The sequence below is a fragment of the Bombina bombina genome, chromosome 7 (genome assembly GCF_027579735.1).
Source record: "Bombina bombina isolate aBomBom1 chromosome 7, aBomBom1.pri, whole genome shotgun sequence".
Taxonomy (NCBI): Eukaryota; Metazoa; Chordata; class Amphibia; order Anura; family Bombinatoridae; genus Bombina; species Bombina bombina.
Window position 1 is genome coordinate 202801486 of NC_069505.1, and position 17167 is coordinate 202818652.

The following is a 17167-nucleotide window of genomic DNA, read 5'->3' on the forward strand; positions in this document are numbered from 1 at the left end:
ACGGAAACCTATGCCATAGTTTTCTTTTTGTGATGTTGGTTATCTCAAAGGTACAGAATTTAGTTAGAAAAACTAATTTATGTAATAATGATAATTTGGGGAAATGTTTTGAATGTATTGATTATTAATCTCTGCTTTTGATGTCTGACTGGAGTTTCAGATATCAATGAACTACGTATGAATTAATATACATAAAAATAGGAAGAGTTTTAGAGGCTTGATAAAAGTACAATCAACTTAAATATGACTATCAGAAAGTCTGAAGACTGGTGGAAAAAAAGCGATCAGTCCGGATGTAGATAAAACGTAACTTTTATTCAATACATAGGTATAAAAACCTCAGAGCCAAGGTCCATATCCAAAGGAGTTGTGTGTCAGATTGGCTTACGCGTTTCGGTGTGAGCCGTAATCATAGCCTGAACCACCTGACACACTGCACCTTTTTAAACTCTTAAAACATGCACTGATTGGTTAATAACAAACATAGCAAAATTTGCATAAACACACCTTTGGAAAGTGTTTAACACTTTAACAGTATTAAATAGGCCAATAACACAATATCATAGTAGGTTATCGTATCCATTAGTTCTCTTAAACCACAATGAATACATAAATACATAAATAAATGCAAGGTAATATGAAAGGAATCCATATAGAAGAATAAATCAAACCAAAAAAGGACCAAAAACCCAAACATATAGTAAACAGAGTGAAAAAATGTATTCTAAGATACAATGCATAAATACAAAAATGAATCAATATACATCAAAATACATGATCTGTTTAAAGCAGCACCTGAAATCAGATTGCTGGGGTACAATCTACCAATAATTAGGACCAAAAATATATAATATATGTCCCCACTGAATAAGTGCATATAAACTGTCAATATAAAATTTGGCACTAATACTTTAAACAGATAATGAATATAGAGAGAGTGAGGAGAGGAATATTTAAATATAAATCTGTGACATAACCATAGAGTTAAAAGGCAAACTAGATGGAAAATTCTAAATTCAATATTAAACTCATTATTGCCAGAAATTGATTAAGTCAAACTCTGAATTAAGTCCTAAAGGCAGTCTGGTTTTTAGCCTAAAAATCCAGAACATTTCCTGACGTTCAAGTCTTTTAGTGCGGTCTCCACCCCTGCCAACTAGTGGTATTCTTTCTATGATATTCCAAGCAAGAGTATCAATACTCTTATTATGATGATAAAGAAAATGTTGTACCAGGGGTGTTTTTGCTTTGCCAATCTGTATGGTTGAAAAGTGTTCCCTAATACGGGAATTCACGTCCCTTGTCGTGAGCCCCACGTATTGTAAGGAACAAGCCATACAGGTAATCAAATAGACCACAAAATTATTAGTGCAATTAAGGCAATTACGTATATCAAAAGTTTCTCCTGTTACTGCAGACCTAAACTGTGTACCCACAAGTGCATGTTCACATGGTTTGCACCTGGATTTACCACATTTGAACATGCCTTTGTGTTGTAACCAGGAAGAAACCTTGGGTTTTTGTTTAATGACCTCTGAGGGTGCCACAGAATTCCCTATTGTTCTAGCCTTTCTGTATGCACACCTCATGCCTTTATCCACTACAGAGACCAAACGATCATCTGCAATCAACATCTTGAAATGCTTACGTACTATATTGCACACTTGATTGTAGTGTGCACTATAGTTAGTAATAAAGGTGACTCCATCAAAAGTGGTTTTAGAAGAATCAACCTTATCCTCCAACAGGAGATCCCTGTCCAGATCTTTAACCTCACATCTAGCTCTCTGAACTACATGTTTCTTGTATCCTCTGTCTCTCAAACGATGGCAAAGCTGGTCTGCCTCCCTTTCATAAAGAACACTATTAGAACAATTTCTTTTAGTGCGAATAAATTGTCCCTTAGCCACCGCATGCGGCACATGTGAAGGGTGACAACTTTTGGCACTTAATAGGGAATTGCCAGAGATGGGCTTCCTGTACACACCTGTCTCAATAGTCCCATCAGATAATCCCCGCAACCTAAGATCGAGGAAATTAATGGTGTCTTGATGGTATTCATGTGTGAACTGGAGGCCCATCTCGTTCTTATTTAACCAATCCACAAACTGTACAGCAGACAGTTCGTCTCCCTGCCATACCAGGAGCAGATCGTCAATGTAGCGTTTGTACACACTGATGTGCTCCCTAAAAGGATTTGTATCTGCAAAGATGTGGGACTGCTCCCACCATCCCATGAAGATGTTAGCATAGGAGGGGGCAAATTTGGCTCCCATAGCTGTCCCACACCTTTGCAGATACACCTTACTGTCAAAACTGAAGAAGTTGTGTGTTAGTAGAAAACCAGCAACCTCCAAGACAAATTCTCGAAAGCTTGTTGAATATTCAGTATAATTACAGAGGAAAAAATCCAATGCCTTCAGACCCAGACTATGTCTGATAGAAGAGTATAATGAGCTGACATCAATGGTAAGCCAGCTGCTGCTGGCTTACCATTTGACATCACCAATCACTCTCAAGACATGTTTGGTGTCGCGGAGGTAGCTGGGTAAATTTTTGACCAGTGGTTGCAGGACCTCATCAAGCCACATAGACAACTTTTCAGAAAGAGAGCCGATCCCACTAACTATGGGCCTTCCCTGGACATCGGTAAGTGACTTGTGGACCTTGGGCAAGTGATGGAATATAGGCATTCTAGGATGCTCAACATAGAGAAACTCCATGGTATTCTTGTCCAAGATCCCCAAGTCACCACCTTTGTCCAGGAGGTGCAACAGCTCTCTCTGATAACTTACAGTAGGATCACCCTGTAATAGTACATAGTTATCTTGGTTGTCCAGTTGCCTGTGGGCCTCAGAGATGTAATCACTTTTATTCAATAACACGACTGATCCCCCCTTATCCGCATTGCGTATCACAATATCACTCAAACCTCTTAGTTCATTAAAAGCAGTCTTTTCTTTACTGGTCAAATTCGAAAAAACAGGGAGATCACTGCTCTTGAGTTGTGTTAGATCTCTTTCAACTCTCTCAAAGAATTTCTCCAGGGTTGGACCCCTAGAGTGAATGGGGTAGAATTGAGATGGTTTTTTAAAACTCTTAATTCGACTGATACCATGTGTAGTATCAGTAGCCACCCTGCTTTCTTGTTCAAGTTGTTCCAAAGAGATCAAATCACAACACTCATTAAATGGTAAATCTGTACCCACTGCTGATGCAACCGGTACTTCACGTGTGAAACGTGAGTCTTCCTGGAAATGTTTACGCAGAGTCACATTTCTAATAAATCTATTGACATCAATCAACGTATCAAAAAGGTTGAAATCAGCAGTGGGAGCAAAATTAAGACCATAAGACAGGACCTTATGTTGATCATTAGTAAGAGTATGTGTAGAGAGATTAATTATATTGTCGGTTTGTATTTGGATACCGTGGGATTCCTGTTCCCCCTCAACTGGTATCTTTCTTGTGATACCTTGTGACTCTGTCCCTGTCCTCCCCCTCCCGCGTCTGTCCCGTTTGTGGGAAAAACCTGCTCCAACATAGTGGAGTCACTAGACCCTCTAGGGTTAAGCAAAATTTGGGGTGACACTGACTGTTGTGTACTAACACTAGGGACATATTTAGATGTTTGTGATGGGGGAACCCCTGATACAAAGGACATACTGGGGATTTTCGGCCTAGCAGACTGATCTGCAGGTGGTACAATCCTTGGTGTAGTAACCTTAAGGATACCCTGTTGTGGCTTGGCTCTATCGTCCCCACTAGAGGATAAATCCCCATCTGAATGGGACCCCTCTCCATCTGAGAAAGAAACTCTTCTGTTTCTCCTGTTTCTCTGTCTGCGCCTGCGAGCTTTCTTGTTATTAGAAAAAGTTTTATTAGCCTGTCTGATTTTCTTACTCCAGACATAGACCGTGTTATTATTATAGTCGGTCTTGTCTCTCAGATACTTAGAATGTTTAATATCAATTACATTCTGTCTAAAATTCGATACGGTTGTCTGTAACACAATATCAAAATTAGAAAAATCAGCATCAATACTACGAGTATTCAAAATCAACTGTAAGTCATCAATTTCTATTCTCAAAGCTTTCAACTGAGTATACTTATATTGTAAAAGCAGCTGCATTAAACGTATTGAACATTCCATTAATACTTGGTTCCAAGAGTCAATAAAGTTTTTATCTTCAACATCAAATGTAGGATACTTGTTAATTCTTAAGCCTCTCGGCACCATTTGTAGTTCAATGTATTTTTCGAATGTCCAAATATCCCACTGTAGTCGTAACTCCTTCAACAATAGATTTTCCATGCATTCAAACAGAGCCGGTAAACACAGATTTGTTTTATCCTCAGAAAAAATTATGTCCATGTCAGAGGAAACATAGTCCCTTGCATTAGTTGGTAAAAGAGAGAAATACTGTTGTACTGTATGATCCATGGCTCAAGTCTAATAAACCCGGGACTAGGATAAAGTTCAGTTGTGCAGCATATAAGGGTAGCCAGAACCCAACAAATAAATAAAAGTTCCAAGAGAAGTGCTATATAACTGTGACCTTATCGATAAGTCTATTAAAGAATGTCACTGCTATCAGACTAAGCAGCGCTTAACCAGTTCCTTGCACACCAAGGAGCACCCCAATGGCTCGATAATACACCCACAAAATAGTGTGAAATCAGCTCACCTGACGTTCCGTTCATTCAGACACCATTTCGACTAGTGCGTTTGCCCGGTAACATCCAAGCCCACTCTGATACACGCTTCCGTTAAACCTGCGTGATCATAAAGAAAAATCCCGTCCACTGTGCTAAGCTGCAGCTTCCGGCTTTCGGCGTCCTCCGGCAACGTCCCCACTCTCGCGGTGGAGCTGTCACATTGAGACAGGTGTGTACAGGAAGCCCATCTCTGGCAATTCCCTATTAAGTGCCAAAAGTTGTCACCCTTCACATGTGCCGCATGCGGTGGCTAAGGGACAATTTATTCGCACTAAAAGAAATTGTTCTAATAGTGTTCTTTATGAAAGGGAGGCAGACCAGCTTTGCCATCGTTTGAGAGACAGAGGATACAAGAAACATGTAGTTCAGAGAGCTAGATGTGAGGTTAAAGATCTGGACAGGGATCTCCTGTTGGAGGATAAGGTTGATTCTTCTAAAACCACTTTTGATGGAGTCACCTTTATTACTAACTATAGTGCACACTACAATCAAGTGTGCAATATAGTACGTAAGCATTTCAAGATGTTGATTGCAGATGATCGTTTGGTCTCTGTAGTGGATAAAGGCATGAGGTGTGCATACAGAAAGGCTAGAACAATAGGGAATTCTGTGGCACCCTCAGAGGTCATTAAACAAAAACCCAAGGTTTCTTCCTGGTTACAACACAAAGGCATGTTCAAATGTGGTAAATCCAGGTGCAAACCATGTGAACATGCACTTGTGGGTACACAGTTTAGGTCTGCAGTAACAGGAGAAACTTTTGATATACGTAATTGCCTTAATTGCACTAATAATTTTGTGGTCTATTTGATTACCTGTATGGCTTGTTCCTTACAATACGTGGGGCTCACGACAAGGGACGTGAATTCCCGTATTAGGGAACACTTTTCAACCATACAGATTGGCAAAGCAAAAACACCCCTGGTACAACATTTTCTTTATCATCATAATAAGAGTATTGATACTCTTGCTTGGAATATCATAGAAAGAATACCACTAGTTGGCAGGGGTGGAGACCGCACTAAAAGACTTGAACGTCAGGAAATGTTCTGGATTTTTAGGCTAAAAACCAGACTGCCTTTAGGACTTAATTCAGAGTTTGACTTAATCAATTTCTGGCAATAATGAGTTTAATATTGAATTTAGAATTTTCCATCTAGTTTGCCTTTTAACTCTATGGTTATGTCACAGATTTATATTTAAATATTCCTCTCCTCACTCTCTCTATATTCATTATCTGTTTAAAGTATTAGTGCCAAATTTTATATTGACAGTTTATATGCACTTATTCAGTGGGGACATATATTATATATTTTTGGTCCTAATTATTGGTAGATTGTACCCCAGCAATCTGATTTCAGGTGCTGCTTTAAACAGATCATGTATTTTGATGTATATTGATTCATTTTTGTATTTATGCATTGTATCTTAGAATACATTTTTTCACTCTGTTTACTATATGTTTGGGTTTTTGGTCCTTTTTTGGTTTGATTTATTCTTCTATATGGATTCCTTTCATATTACCTTGCATTTATTTATGTATTTATGTATTCATTGTGGTTTAAGAGAACTAATGGATACGATAACCTACTATGATATTGTGTTATTGGCCTATTTAATACTGTTAAAGTGTTAAACACTTTCCAAAGGTGTGTTTATGCAAATTTTGCTATGTTTGTTATTAACCAATCAGTGCATGTTTTAAGAGTTTAAAAAGGTGCAGTGTGTCAGGTGGTTCAGGCTATGATTACGGCTCACGCCGAAACGCGTAAGCCAATCTGACACACAACTCCTTTGGATATGGACCTTGGCTCTGAGGTTTTTATACCTATGTATTGAATAAAAGTTACGTTTTATCTACATCCGGACTGATCGCTTTTTTTCCACCAGTCTTCATTTGCATATTGCCAGAAGATCTATCCGGATACTGGGACTGCCAGTTCTTACCCATTGGATATCGCCCCACATGTGACAGCTCCACCGCGAGAGTGGGGACGTTGCCGGAGGACGCTGAAAGCCGGAAGCTGCAGCTTAGCACAGTGGACGGGATTTTTCTTTATGATCACGCAGGTTTAACGGAAGCGTGTATCAGAGTGGGCTTGGATGTTACCGGGCAAACGCACTAGTCGAAATGGTGTCTGAATGAACGGAACGTCAGGTGAGCTGATTTCACACTATTTTGTGGGTGTATTATCGAGCCATTGGGGTGCTCCTTGGTGTGCAAGGAACTGGTTAAGCGCTGCTTAGTCTGATAGCAGTGACATTCTTTAATAGACTTATCGATAAGGTCACAGTTATACAGCACTTCTCTTGGAACTTTTATTTATTTGTTGGGTTCTGGCTACCCTTATATGCTGCACAACTGAACTTTATCCTAGTCCCGGGTTTATTAGACTTGAGCCATGGATCATACAGTACAACAGTATTTCTCTCTTTTACCAACTAATGCAAGGGACTATGTTTCCTCTGACATGGACATAATTTTTTCTGAGGATAAAACAAATCTGTGTTTACCGGCTCTGTTTGAATGCATGGAAAATCTATTGTTGAAGGAGTTACGACTACAGTGGGATATTTGGACATTCGAAAAATACATTGAACTACAAATGGTGCCGAGAGGCTTAAGAATTAACAAGTATCCTACATTTGATGTTGAAGATAAAAACTTTATTGACTCTTGGAACCAAGTATTAACGGAATGTTCAATACGTTTAATGCAGCTGCTTTTACAATATAAGTATACTCAGTTGAAAGCTTTGAGAATAGAAATTGATGACTTACAGTTGATTTTGAATACTCGTAGTATTGATGCTGATTTTTCTAATTTTGATATTGTGTTACAGACAACCGTATCGAATTTTAGACAGAATGTAATTGATATTAAACATTCTAAGTATCTGAGAGACAAGACCGACTATAATAATAACACGGTCTATGTCTGGAGTAAGAAAATCAGACAGGCTAATAAAACTTTTTCTAATAACAAGAAAGCTCGCAGGCGCAGACAGAGAAACAGGAGAAACAGAAGAGTTTCTTTCTCAGATGGGGAGGGGTCCCATTCAGATGGGGATTTATCCTCTAGTGGGGACGATAGAGCCAAGCCACAACAGGGTATCCTTAAGGTTACTACACCAAGGATTGTACCACCTGCAGATCAGTCTGCTAGGCCGAAAATCCCCAGTATGTCCTTTGTATCAGGGGTTCCCCCATCACAAACATCTAAATATGTCCCTAGTGTTAGTACACAACAGTCAGTGTCACCCCAAATTTTGCTTAACCCTAGAGGGTCTAGTGACTCCACTATGTTGGAGCAGGTTTTTCCCACAAACGGGACAGACGCTGGAGGGGGAGGACAGGGACAGAGTCACAAGGTATCACAAGAAAGATACCAGTTGAGGGGGAACAGGAATCCCACGGTATCCAAATACAAACCGACAATATAATTAATCTCTCTACACATACTCTTACTAATGATCAACATAAGGTCCTGTCTTATGGTCTTAATTTTGCTCCCACTGCTGATTTCAACCTTTTTGATACGTTGATTGATGTCAATAGATTTATTAGAAATGTGACTCTGCGTAAACATTTCCAGGAAGACTCACGTTTCACACGTGAAGTACCGGTTGCATCAGCAGTGGGTACAGATTTACCATTTAATGAGTGTTGTGATTTGATCTCTTTGGAACAACTTGAACAAGAAAGCAGGGTGGCTACTGATACTACACATGGTATCAGTCGAATTAAGAGTTTTAAAAAACCATCTCAATTCTACCCCATTCACTCTAGGGGTCCAACCCTGGAGAAATTCTTTGAGAGAGTTGAAAGAGATCTAACACAACTCAAGAGCAGTGATCTCCCTGTTTTTTCGAATTTGACCAGTAAAGAAAAGACTGCTCTTAATGAACTAAGAGGTTTGAGTGATATTGTGATACGCAATGCGGATAAGGGGGGATCAGTCGTGTTATTGAATAAAAGTGATTACATCTCTGAGGCCCACAGGCAACTGGACAACCAAGATAACTATGTACTATTACAGGGTGATCCTACTGTAAGTTATCAGAGAGAGCTGTTGCACCTCCTGGACAAAGGTGGTGACTTGGGGATCTTGGACAAGAATACCATGGAGTTTCTCTATGTTGAGCATCCTAGAATGCCTATATTCCATCACTTGCCCAAGGTCCACAAGTCACTTACCGATGTCCAGGGAAGGCCCATAGTTAGTGGGATCGGCTCTCTTTCTGAAAAGTTGTCTATGTGGCTTGATGAGGTCCTGCAACCACTGGTCAAAAATTTACCCAGCTACCTCCGCGACACCAAACATGTCTTGAGAGTGATTGGTGATCTCAAATGGTAAGCCAGCAGCAGCTGGCTTACCATTGATGTCAGCTCATTATACTCTTCTATCAGACATAGTCTGGGTCTGAAGGCATTGGATTTTTTCCTCTGTAATTATACTGAATATTCAACAAGCTTTCGAGAATTTGTCTTGGAGGTTGCTGGTTTTCTACTAACACACAACTTCTTCAGTTTTGACAGTAAGGTGTATCTGCAAAGGTGTGGGACAGCTATGGGAGCCAAATTTGCCCCCTCCTATGCTAACATCTTCATGGGATGGTGGGAGCAGTCCCACATCTTTGCAGATACAAATCCTTTTAGGGAGCACATCAGTGTGTACAAACGCTACATTGACGATCTGCTCCTGGTATGGCAGGGAGACGAACTGTCTGCTGTACAGTTTGTGGATTGGTTAAATAAGAACGAGATGGGCCTCCAGTTCACACATGAATACCATCAAGACACCATTAATTTCCTCGATCTTAGGTTGCGGGGATTATCTGATGGGACTATTGAGACAGGTGTGTACAGGAAGCCCATCTCTGGCAATTCCCTATTAAGTGCCAAAAGTTGTCACCCTTCACATGTGCCGCATGCGGTGGCTAAGGGACAATTTATTCGCACTAAAAGAAATTGTTCTAATAGTGTTCTTTATGAAAGGGAGGCAGACCAGCTTTGCCATCGTTTGAGAGACAGAGGATACAAGAAACATGTAGTTCAGAGAGCTAGATGTGAGGTTAAAGATCTGGACAGGGATCTCCTGTTGGAGGATAAGGTTGATTCTTCTAAAACCACTTTTGATGGAGTCATCTTTATTACTAACTATAGTGCACACTACAATCAAGTGTGCAATATAGTACGTAAGCATTTCAAGATGTTGATTGCAGATGATCGTTTGGTCTCTGTAGTGGATAAAGGAATGAGGTGTGCATACAGAAAGGCTAGAACAATAGGGAATTCTGTGGCACCCTCAGAGGTCATTAAACAAAAACCCAAGGTTTCTTCCTGGTTACAACACAAAGGCATGTTCAAATGTGGTAAATCCAGGTGCAAACCATGTGAACATGCACTTGTGGGTACACAGTTTAGGTCTGCAGTAACAGGAGAAACTTTTGATATACGTAATTGCCTTAATTGCACTAATAATTTTGTGGTCTATTTGATTACCTGTATGGCTTGTTCCTTACAATACGTGGGGCTCACGACAAGGGACGTGAATTCCCGTATTAGGGAACACTTTTCAACCATACAGATTGGCAAAGCAAAAACACCCCTGGTACAACATTTTCTTTATCATCATAATAAGAGTATTGATACTCTTGCTTGGAATATCATAGAAAGAATACCACTAGTTGGCAGGGGTGGAGACCGCACTAAAAGACTTGAACGTCAGGAAATGTTCTGGATTTTTAGGCTAAAAACCAGACTGCCTTTAGGACTTAATTCAGAGTTTGACTTAATCAATTTCTGGCAATAATGAGTTTAATATTGAATTTAGAATTTTCCATCTAGTTTGCCTTTTAACTCTATGGTTATGTCACAGATTTATATTTAAATATTCCTCTCCTCACTCTCTCTATATTGATTATCTGTTTAAAGTATTAGTGCCAAATTTTATATTGACAGTTTATATGCACTTATTCAGTGGGGACATATATTATATATTTTTGGTCCTAATTATTGGTAGATTGTACCCCAGCAATCTGATTTCAGGTGCTGCTTTAAACAGATCATGTATTTTGATGTATATTGATTCATTTTTGTATTTATGCATTGTATCTTAGAATACATTTTTTCACTCTGTTTACTATATGTTTGGGTTTTTGGTCCTTTTTTGGTTTGATTTATTCTTCTATATGGATTCCTTTCATATTACCTTGCATTTATTTATGTATTTATGTATTCATTGTGGTTTAAGAGAACTAATGGATACGATAACCTACTATGATATTGTGTTATTGGCCTATTTAATACTGTTAAAGTGTTAAACACTTTCCAAAGGTGTGTTTATGCAAATTTTGCTATGTTTGTTATTAACCAATCAGTGCATGTTTTAAGAGTTTAAAAAGGTGCAGTGTGTCAGGTGGTTCAGGCTATGATTACGGCTCACGCCGAAACGCGTAAGCCAATCTGACACACAACTCCTTTGGATATGGACCTTGGCTCTGAGGTTTTTATACCTATGTATTGAATAAAAGTTACGTTTTATCTACATCCGGACTGATCGCTTTTTTTCCACCAGTCTTCATTTGCATATTGCCAGAAGATCTATCCGGATACTGGGACTGCCAGTTCTTATCCATTGGATATCGCCCCACATGTGACAGCTCCACCGCGAGAGTGGGGACGTTGCCGGAGGACGCCGAAAGCCGGAAGCTGCAGCTTAGCACAGTGGACGGGATTTTTCTTTATGATCACGCAGGTTTAACGGAAGCGTGTATCAGAGTGGGCTTGGATGTTACCGGGCAAACGCACTAGTCGAAATGGTGTCTGAATGAACGGAACGTCAGGTGAGCTGATTTCACACTATTTTGTGGGTGTATTATCGAGCCATTGGGGTGCTCCTTGGTGTGCAAGGAACTGGTTAAGCGCTGCTTAGTCTGATAGCAGTGACATTCTTTAATAGACTTATCGATAAGGTCACAGTTATACAGCACTTCTCTTGGAACTTTTATCAGAAAGTCTGGTCAAACGACATTGTATTAATGTTAATTTTTCAGTCAATTTTTCTGTCTTCTTAATGTATTAATAGAAACCTGGATCTATATTTTCTTTTTTGTAATGTATGTTATCGTAAAGGTATGGAATTTAGCCAGTAAAACTAATTTTTGGAATAATAACTTGGAAAAATGTTTTTGAATGCATTTATGATTAATGTCTGCTTTTGATATTGGACTGGAGTTTCAGATATCAATAATTTGTATATAAAGTGATAGACATGAACAAGTGAAGATTTTTAGAGGTTTGATAAAAGTACAATCAACTTAAATATGGTTATCAGAAAGTCTTGTCAAACTAACTTGTATTAATATTCATTTTTTAACCATGTTTTGGTCTTCTTAATGTTTTTTTAATTTAAGGATATTATTCTAATCTTATCAGGCTTTCTTGAAAGTCTCTTCAAAATGTTATCTTTTCATAATCATATTTCAGGAAAACACACTGGGCTTGCAGTTTATATCTTCCTTTACAATGTGTAGTATGTACTCTTAATTGTTTAAAAGATAGCGTTGGCTAATTTTACAAATTGACATGAATAATAGCTATCAATTATTAGACTTTTGAAAACCCACACATTTTTATAAGTCCCATTTGAATGGCGTTCCCTAAATTTTAAGGTATAAACAAAGGGGACACCCGGATTTGAACCAGGGACCTCTCGATCTGCAGTCGAATGCTCTACCACTGAGCTATATCCCCATGGAAACCTATGCAGTAGTTTTCTTTTTGTGATGTTGGTTATCTCAAAGGTACAGAATTTAGTTAGAAAAACTAATTTATGTAATAATGATAATTTGGGGAAATGTTTTGAATGTATTGATGATTAATCTCTGCTTTTGATGTCTGACTGGAGTTTCAGATATCAATGAACTACGTATGAATTAATATACATGAAAATAGGAAGAGTTTTAGAGGCTTGATAAAAGTACAATCAACTTAAATATGACTATCAGAAAGTCTGGTCAAACGACATTGTATTAATGTTAATTTTTCAGTCAATTTTTTTGTCTTCTTAATGTATTAATAGAAACCTGGATCTATATTTTCTTTTTTGTAATGTATGTTATCTTAAAGGTGTCAAATTTAGCCAGTAAAACTAATTTATGGAATAATAACTTGGAAAAAAGTTTTTGAATGCATTTATAATTAATGTCTGCTTTTGATATTGGACTGGAGTTTCAGATATCAATAAACTGTATATAAAGTGATAGACATGAACATGTGAAGATTTTTAGAGGTTTGATAAAAGTACAATCAACTTAAATATGGTTATCAGAAAGTCTGGTCAAACTAACTTGTATTCATATTAATTTTTTAACCATGTTTTGGTCTTCTTAATGTTTTTTTAATTTAAGGATATTATTCTAATCTTATCAGGCTTTCTTGAAAGTCTCTTCAAAATGTTATCTTTTCATAATCATATTTCAGGAAAACACACTGAGCTTGCAGTTTATATCTTCCTTTACAATGTGTAGTATGTACTCTTAATTGTTTAAAATATAGCGTTGGCTAATTTTACAAATTGACATGAGTAATAGCTATCAATTATTAGACTTTTGAAAACCCACACATTTTTATAAGTCCCATTTGAATGGCGTTCCCTAAATTTTAAGGTATAAACAAAGGGGACACCCGGATTTGATCTGCAGTCGAATGCTCTACCACTGAGCTATATCCCCACAGAAAACTATGCCATAGTTTTCTTTTTGTGAAGTTGGTTATCTCAAAGGTACAGAATTTAGTTAGAAAAACTAATTTATGTAATAATGATAATTTGGGGAAATGTTTTGAATGTATTGATGATTAATCTCTGCTTTTGATGTCTGACTGGAGTTTCAGATATCAATGAACTACGTATGAATTAATATACATGAAAATAGTTTTAGAGGCTTGATAAAAGTACAATCAAAAGTGCAATCAATAGTACAATCAAATAGTACAATCAAAAGTACAATCAATCAATTCCATAGAATTCCCTCTTGATGGCATCTCCAATCGTCCTCATTTTGAGGGAATCCTACGAAAAGCCTACAAATTCTTTTCATGGAATTCAGAAACCTTTTTAAAAACCACAGACAAGGTACCTTATGACAAGCCAGATATGTACCCCTTTACGGATTGAAAGCTTCCGGACGCCAGGACATGTATACAGCAAAGCATCTTGGACATGCCAAGGATTGCAGTGCACTTGTGTCTGCGTTGCTCCAGATAATGTCTTAGTACATCATAAAGGCTCAATAGCTGCTGTCTATTGAGCCTATATTTGTCAAAAACCTCGGCATCGCTCATGTTATCCAAGGTGAGCCTCATCCTGTGAACAGGAGGAGTCCTAATCCTCAGGAGTTCCACATGCTCCTCTTCGAGGCACCGGGCATGCCTGTGTCTGTTGTACATAACTTGCCCAACGGCACCAACACAATCTAACTGGGGTATGTCCATATTTGCAGAGCCAAGCAGCACAAGCCAAATAGCAGAGCAAACACGAAATGAGTAACAAGGTATTCAAACACACAAAAGCGATTTGATACAATGTCGGTCATAAGGGACGTATTGGCCATGGTGTTTGAGTGATTTATAGTGCAAAATGTCCAATGGTAGCATGTTCGTAATGATTGCTGATTGTATACACTTGATTGTATCTGTGCGCCGCAAATGCTTTCAAAGTGGGTGTTTTTTTTGGGGGGGTTTGTTGAAATTTTGTTTTTCACCAATAAATCATATTGTGAAAGTGTTTAACTGTAAAATATAACATATACAGTGTATCTTAGTAATGTTTGTTCATATGCGTAACAAATACTTAGTAAACGCAATGTTATATTAAAAAACACAAGTCCACGCTCAAATTATTGAAAGTGCATACTTGTGTATAATGTGTGCATAGACATGGCATAGAATCTGATTGAGCAATGTTGCTTAAATTCACAGGAAAGAAAACATCCACCACATTAAAGGATAAAATCTAAACTTTAATCTTCCTTTATTCCTTCAACAGGTTAGCAAGGAAATGGCAGCAACAAACTACATTCAGCAAATGGTGTGGCACTAATCAAAGCCATTCGTGCCACACCATTTGCTGAATGTAGTTTGTTGCTGCCACATCCTTGCTAACCTGTTTTTATTGGAATGTCATTTTGAATGAAGGAAGATTAAAGTTTGGATTTTATCCTTTAATGTGGTGGCTGTTTTCTTTCCTGTTAATTTACGTTCCTGCCAGTTTATTCACCACATTCTACAGTGTCGGGGAGGGTGGGAGCAGGTGACCTTGTACTGAAGTTCGCACATGTAAAAATCATAACTACAGTGCCAAATAGTATATTTTGTGATCTATTTGTCATTGTGGGACCTATGCAAGAATAAATTAATTAATGCACACCGTAGACCGCCCGTATTACGAGTTTAAAAAGACAAAATTATTGCGTGCGTTACGGAAAGAGGCCGATCGTGTGCACAAGCATGTCTTCCCTATAGAAGTCAATGGAGGAGAGAAATTGAAAGAAAAAACTTCCAACACTCCTGTTGAGCGCAAAGTGAGTGACGTCATGTCATTTTATAAAAAGTACATGAAAGTCTTGTCAAACTAACTTGTATTAATATTCATTTTTTAACCATGTTTTGGTCTTCTTAATGTTTTTTTAATTTAAGGATATTATTCTAATCTTATCAGGCTTTCTTGAAAGTCTCTTCAAAATGTTATCTTTTCATAATCATATTTCAGGAAAACACACTGGGCTTGCAGTTTATATCTTCCTTTACAATGTGTAGTATGTACTCTTAATTGTTTAAAAGATAGCGTTGGCTAATTTTACAAATTGACATGAATAATAGCTATCAATTATTAGACTTTTGAAAACCCACACATTTTTATAAGTCCCATTTGAATGGCGTTCCCTAAATTTTAAGGTATAAACAAAAGGGACACCCGGATTTGAACCAGGGACCTCTCGATCTGCAGTCGAATGCTCTACCACTGAGCTATATCCCCATGGAAACCTATGCCGTAGTTTTCTTTTTGTGATGTTGGTTATCTCAAAGGTACAGAATTTAGTTAGAAAAACTAATTTATGTAATAATGATAATTTGGGGAAATGTTTTGAATGTATTGATGATTAATCTCTGCTTTTGATGTCTGACTGGAGTTTCAGATATCAATGAACTACGTATGAATTAATATACATGAAAATAGTTTTAGAGGCTTGATAAAAGTACAATCAAAAGTGCAATCAATAGTACAATCAAATAGTACAATCAAAAGTACAATCAATCAATTCCATAGAATTCCCTCTTGATGGCATCTCCAATCGTCCTCATTTTGAGGGAATCCTACGAAAAGCCTACAAATTCTTTTCATGGAATTCAGAAACCTTTTTAAAAACCACAGACAAGGTACCTTATGACAAGCCAGATATGTACCCCTTTACGGATTGAAAGCTTCCGGACGCCAGGACATGTATACAGCAAAGCATCTTGGACATGCCAAGGATTGCAGTGCACTTGTGTCTGCGTTGCTCCAGATAATGTCTTAGTACATCATAAAGGCTCAATAGCTGCTGTCTATTGAGCCTATATTTGTCAAAAACCTCGGCATCGCTCATGTTATCCAAGGTGAGCCTCATCCTGTGAACAGGAGGAGTCCTAATCCTCAGGAGTTCCACATGCTCCTCTTCGAGGCACCGTGCATGCCTGTGTCTGTTGTACATAACTTGCCCAACGGCACCAACACAATCTAACTGGGGTATGTCCATATTTGCAGAGCCAAGCAGCACAAGCCAAATAGCAGAGCAAACACGAAATGAGTAACAAGGTATTCAAACACACAAAAGCGATTTGATACAATGTCGGTCATAAGGGACGTATTGGCCATGGTGTTTGAGTGATTTATAGTGCAAAATGTCCAATGGTAGCATGTTCGTAATGATTGCTGATTGTATACACTTGATTGTATCTGTGCGCCGCAAATGCTTTCAAAGTGGGTGTTTTTTTGGGGGGGGTTTGTTGAAATTTTGTTTTTCACCAATAAATCATATTGTGAAAGTGTTTAAGTGTAAAATATAACATATACAGTGTATCTTAGTAATGTTTGTTCATATGCGTAACAAATACTTAGTAAACGCAATGTTATATTAAAAAACACAAGTCCACGCTCAAATGATTGAAAGTGCATACTTGTGTATAATGTGTGCATAGACATGGCATAGAATCTGATTGAGCAATGTTGCTTAAATTCACAGGAAAGAAAACATCCACCACATTAAAGGATAAAATCTAAACTTTAATCTTCCTTTATTCCTTCAACAGGTTAGCAAGGAAATGGCAGCAACAAACTACATTCAGCAAATGGTGTGGCACTAATCAAAGCCATTCGTGCCACACCATTTGCTGAATGTAGTTT

The 17167-nt window shown here is 38.0% G+C and overlaps 2 non-coding genes across 2 annotated transcripts; both read right to left on the reverse strand.

Annotated features, from left to right (window-relative positions):
- Window positions 1-12405: 12405 nt before the first annotated feature.
- TRNAC-GCA (transfer RNA cysteine (anticodon GCA)) lies at window positions 12406-12477 on the reverse strand. The gene has a single exon. It is a non-coding gene; the product is annotated as a tRNA-Cys (tRNA).
- Window positions 12478-15688: 3211 nt separating this feature from the next.
- On the reverse strand, window positions 15689-15760 carry TRNAC-GCA (transfer RNA cysteine (anticodon GCA)). The gene has a single exon. It is a non-coding gene; the product is annotated as a tRNA-Cys (tRNA).
- Between the last annotated feature and the right edge of the window lie 1407 nt (window positions 15761-17167).